This window comes from Pleurodeles waltl, chromosome 4_2 (assembly GCF_031143425.1).
Source record: "Pleurodeles waltl isolate 20211129_DDA chromosome 4_2, aPleWal1.hap1.20221129, whole genome shotgun sequence".
In the NCBI taxonomy this organism is placed as follows: domain Eukaryota; kingdom Metazoa; phylum Chordata; class Amphibia; order Caudata; family Salamandridae; genus Pleurodeles; species Pleurodeles waltl.
In genome coordinates this window covers 1,017,876,735-1,017,882,437 of record NC_090443.1, presented here as the reverse complement: position 1 = coordinate 1,017,882,437, position 5,703 = coordinate 1,017,876,735, and the positions used below count along the sequence as shown (strand labels likewise).

General features: G+C 50.6%; 1 non-coding gene across 1 annotated transcript; it reads left to right on the top strand.

Annotated features, from left to right (window-relative positions):
• Positions 1 to 4,563: 4,563 nt before the first annotated feature.
• On the top strand, positions 4,564 to 4,635 carry TRNAE-UUC (transfer RNA glutamic acid (anticodon UUC)). The gene has a single exon. It is a non-coding gene; the product is annotated as a tRNA-Glu (tRNA).
• The last annotated feature ends 1,068 nt before the right edge of the window (positions 4,636 to 5,703 follow it).

Below are 5,703 nucleotides of genomic sequence, written 5' to 3'. Positions count from 1 at the left end.
TGATGTAGAGTGGTCAGAGTGTGTCTCGCCTCTTCTGTTCGTCTTGACAGATTGTGTACCATCTCATGCCACCTATCTGTGCGGACCACCTTCATTGTTAGTTGTATGCATTCATCTCCCTGTGCGTCCTCCATGAACTCCTGCATTGACACCAGTAACGGTCGTGATCGGTCTGTCACCAACCATGCAAGGTCTTTCACGGCCTCGGCTTCCACTTCCTCCTGAGCTGATGAGGATCGGGCGTGCCGTGACAGGTAGACTGACGGGTTCTGGGATCCCGGTCAATACACCACGTGGAACTGATAATCTTGCAATTGCAGGACCCACTTCTTGATCTGGGGAGGCGAAGTAGATATGGATCTGCTGAAAAGTAGTACCAGGGGTTTGTGGTCCATTACCCCCGTTAACGGCTGACCATAGAGTTAGATGTGAAAATGGCGGCAGCCCCAGTGGACCGCTATGGCCTCCTTTTCGATGTGGGAGTACCGTTGTTCCATCGCTGTCAGAGCTCTACTGGCATAGGCCACAGGTACCCAGTCCCCTTGCTCACTGTGTTGAGATCGGAAGGCCCCTAGTCCCACTGGACTCGCATCCACCGCTAGCTCTGATTCCTTTGCGGGATCAAAGTACCTCAAGGTTGTCTGGTCAGACAGAGCATTCCTGGTAGCGCAGAAAGCCTTCTCTTGTACAGGTCCCCATTCCCAAGTAGAGTTAGCTTATGTCAGTTCTCGGAGGGGCACCGTTAATGACGCAAGATTGTGAATGAATCGGCCGCAATACGTGACCGTGCCCAGAAAACTTCTTACACCGGTGACCAATGTGGGGGCAGGCACTGCCTTGATGTCCTGTACCTTCTCCGGATCGGGCATTACTCCCTTGTCCGAAAAGTGTTATCCAAAAAAGGCAATGTGATGTTGTAGAAACGCACACCTTTCTCGATGCAACGTTAAGCCATTCTCTTGGAGTCCCTTGAAGGTGGCTTGAAGTATCTCCAGGTGTTCCTCGATGGTCAGGGCGTGTACCAGTATATCATCGCTCATGTTGATGACGCCTTCCAGTCCGGAAAGTACCCCTGTATCGTGTCCTGAAATACCTCAGCAGCACTGGAATTACCGAAACGGAGGCGAGTGTACCTCCGGAGCCCTACGTGGGTGGAGAAGGTGGTGATGGCTTTGGATTCAGTGTCGAGCAGGAGTTGGTGGTATCCCGACCTGAGGTCCATTTTTGAGAACCACATCGAGCCACTCACTTTCGCCACTATGTTGTCAATAGTTGGGGTCAGATGGCGCTCACGAGGAATGGCAGCATTGGGTAGCCTCATATTGACGCAGATCCACACCTCCCCCGGTTGTTTGGGCTTCAGTGTGACCACAATCAGTGAGCCCCATGGAGCGGGTCCTTCCACTCGCTCAATTATGCCAGCGGCTTCTAGTTTGCTGAGGTCCTCTTCTACCTTGGGCCGCAGGTGGAACGTGACTCTGCGATGTTTTAGGGTGATAGGCTGTATAGATTTGTCAATATGAAGGTGGACTTGTCTATCTTTCATACATCCGATTCCTTGGAACAGTTGGGAATGTCGAGCTATGAGCCCTTCCACACTCTCTTGGTGCTCACTGAACGCAAAGGACACCAGGCCCAGCTTCTCAGCTGTCTTGCAACTTAGTAACATGCCAGCGCCTGTTTTTGTGACATAGATATTGGTACTAACCATCTGACCCTCGTGGGTGATGTCTGTTGTGAACACACCTGCCAGCGGAAGTGGGGTCGATGACCCAAACGCCAACACTCTGGTGGTGGTGGTGGTGGTGCGAGGTCTCGGTTTCAGCTGTAGCATATTCATGGCCTGGAGGGCCATGATGTTGCTAGAGGCCCCCGTGTCTATCAGGGCAACTACCGGTTTTCCTCCCACCTGTATGTTGCATTTTGGAATACGTTTCCGGAGGCTCCCGCCAGGATGCATGGCATGGATTACATGTACAGTGCCCTCTGACTCATCATCATCCATATCTCCTTCCGGGTCATCAGGTGTGTGGATCTGCGCCGCCTGCCTGGTCTTTGGATGCTGCCTGCCTGGTCTTTGGATGTTTATATATTTTGGTGGAGGTGGAGCTGTAGACCTTGGCAAAATGGTTTGATTTGTTGCAGTTCATACACCGTTTGCCTTGGGCCGGATATTATCCTTGGTGGGGACAGGATCCTCCACGTGTAGCAGTTCCTGTTCGGTGTATTCGTCGTCTGTTTTGATCTGCGTCTCTCCGCGTGTGCAGTAGCAATTGCATTCACTGGTTCCCCCTTGACCGTTTTTTGCAGGGCCGCCTCCATATGAGCAGCACGCACCTTCGACAGCTCCTTGGATCTCCCTAGTGTGAGCATGTTCGCCATTGACATGCCCGGCACTTGTAGAATGTTTTCCCTCAGTTTTACAGAGTAACACCCCTGGATGAATTGTGCTCAAAGCTCGTCCTCCACATCTGGCAGGGTGCAGGTGCTCGCCAGATCCCGGAGTCTCGCATAGAAGGCGCCCACTGATTCCTCTGGGAGTTGTTGAGCCTGGCGCAGGAGGAATCTCTCGTAGTCCGGGTTGTCTACTGGCTCAAAATGAGCAGTGAGAGTCTTCTTCAGAGACTGGTACGTGAAAGGTGGTCCTTCCTCATTGACAGATTTGCTGATTTTTTTGGATGACCGCCCCTCCCAGTTGTAGGAGCATGGGGCGGCGATGATCATTGTCCAGCGCGATGGCCATAAAGTAGGTCTCCAATCTGTCGACCCACTCCTTCCACCTAGCCGCCTAGGCCAATGGAGAGCCGTCAATTAAGAAGGGTTCCGGCGCTGGCATTGCTCTGCGTAAGCACAATAGGTGCCCTCACCCTGGAATTCGTCTACTGATGTACCTTCACTGGGCGTTGTTGTCACCTTGCGATGTGGCTTGTGTTATGGTCCCTTCATTTGTCTCTTTTCCACAGTTTATGTCTCTCTTTTTTTCTTCTTATTATTAGTTTAAGGCGTCATGGGTTCTGGGGAGTGGAGTTCCCCCTCTGAAGGATCATTCAGGCTGGCCAGTACCTGACAAGAGATGTGTCCCTCGCAGGATAGCCAGGGATAGCAGCAACTGGATTATCCCCGATGGGCTGCAGCCATGGAGCGCGCGTAGCCCCGTGGTAGGGGTAGCAAGAACCTTCTGGTGGAGGAGCAGAATGGATCCACTGCTCCTCACGGCCGCCAGATGATCACCGCTGCGGCCCGGTTCAGCAACCACCACAACGCGGTGCACGTGTGCAAAGGGCGTCCGCCCAGCAGACCTCCTCCTGCTCCTGCCACAGTATGTTGTTCGCCCGACTGCACGAGGGGGTCCGTCCTCATCGCCAAGTTGTTGTGTGCCCCAGGGCACTAGAGTGCCGGGTGTGCAGTGCAAAAGAAAACACGAGACACAGTGTTTTGGTGTGCTTTGAAAAACTGCCCCGTGAACCTCGCGGCTCTCCCTTTATTTAGCGCGCGCCTTACATTAAGTGCGAACCATGTCACGGCCAAATGGAGGGGGTCTGCCTTCACAGACCAGGCAGAAATCCCTCTCGAATGGAGCATTTCCGCTCCAACACAACAAACAGGACTACTAGTGTAAAATGCAAAAGGAAAAACACTGAATTCTACATATTTCTTTAAAAATAGAAATTAGTCTTATGCTTTAAAATGTTATATTTATGATTCAAAATGTTTCTTTCAGCCTGTGATTGCATGTTTTGAGGGTTACAACTTTGGACTTGTTTTGGGGTAGGGCTGGTTCATGCTGGGCTTGCTTTGGGCTGGTAGTTGAACATCTTTGGGCTTCAGAAGGCTTTGACAATCTGCCAGCACTGCTCCTGTCACACACAGGCTGTGAGGGAGGTGGGCTGCAGGGGGGAGGAGCTGGGGGGGCGTGAATATTTGTTTATCTGCGCCTCAGTTGTCACCCGTCTTACTCCTGCTCATTGTCACGTTCTATCGCTGTTAATGCTCTAAACATGAATGATTTGTGTGAGTAAAACGTCATCCTTCCTTCACCACTTGTGTTGCTACTCGGAGGCTGTGACATGAAGCAAATACAGCATTAGATGAGGAAGTGACGGGAACTCGACAGAAGTGGGGCGTTGTCCCGCCCGCCCCGCGCTTGCTCTGTTATTGGTTCCCCCTCTGTTCCTGTTCACCTGCAGTTTGTTGCAGTCTTGTCTTTACCCCTCTCCACCACCCCCCACCCCCCTCTGCTTTTCTCACTCTTTGGAGTTATTTCCTTATTGTCTCTTTGCTCCTCGTTTCCTTCCTCATTAGTAAAATTATCTGGAACAGTTGTGTAATGGGGGGGCCGTGTGTACAGCAATGGTAGCCCCCCCTCCCAGGAATCCTCATTCGGCGTCACGTTCATTCTTTTTTGTGTGTTTTTTTTTACACGTCAGCGTCAGGTCTCTGTCTCGGTTGTGTGTGATTGTTTCACTCACATATACAAACTTCATCAACACATGAGGACTGACACCGTTGTCACCACAGAGGACACTTCTCAGAGACGCTGAGCCCAGACTTGCTTCTATGTGCTCCCATATGGTCTAGCGGTTAGGGTTCCTGGTTTTCACCCAGGTGGCCCGGGTTTGACTCCCAGTATGGGAATGTTCATTTTTTATACACTTGGCTATTAATCCTATTTTTTAATGCAATTGCTGTCATACATTTCTGTGACATAGATTAAAGAACGGAGGCTATCACTTAAGCATTCCATAATATTTTGCTTTAACTGAGGTGCAGATGAGATCCGTGGCCTGCGAAGGTGCCCGTCATTTTAAAGGACCCTTTGGACATGAACCGGCTGCTGCCAAGGGCTGTTAGGGGGGGCAGTCACCCCTTCTGTCAAAAAACCTATAACCTTCACTCTCTGTGCGAAACGGCGCAGCTTAACGTTTTGTATTAATTTATACTAACGAAAGTTGTTAAAATATGTGTTTAAAAACACCTTGCCTGATATTTCTCGCACAGGTCTATGCTTTTACAGCTGGTTTACAGAAACATTGTCTGATCATTGAGTGAGTAAATCGTTTATCACTACCTAGTGATGTTTTCCACATTTCACGTCAATGTGAATTTTATCTAACTTTATTTCCCAGGGTGTCTTCAATTACATTGTATCTGATAGAATCAAGTTGTGAGCACAGAAAATGTGTTTAGAGTAGAGTGGCTTAAAGTGGAGTGGCACAACGTGGCGTGGAGTGGAGTAGATTGGAGAGACAGAGTGTAGTCTAGAAGAGTTGTTTAAAGTGTTGTGGAGTGGCATGGAGTGCCGTAGAGTGGCAGGGAGTGGTGCATAGTGATGTGGAGAAGCGTAGAGTGGAGTAGCGTAGAGTGGCATAGAGTAGTGTGGTGTAGCGCAGGGTGGCGGTAAAGCAGAGTGGGAAGAGTTTAGTGGTGTAGAGAGAAGCAGAGTGCCAGAGAGTTGTGTAGAGTGGCATGGAGTGGAGTGGCAGAGAGTGGAGTGACATAGCATTGTGTAGAGTGACGTGGTGGCGTGGAGTGACGTAAAGTGGAGTGGAGTGGCATAGGCTGGAGTAAAGATGTACAGAGCGGTGCAGAGTGGCGTAGAGTAGTGGCGTGGAGTGGTGTATAGTGGCAGAGAGTGGAGTGGGGTAGAGTGGAGTAGAGTAGCATGGCGTAGGCTAGCATGGAGTGGCATAGAGTGGCGTATAG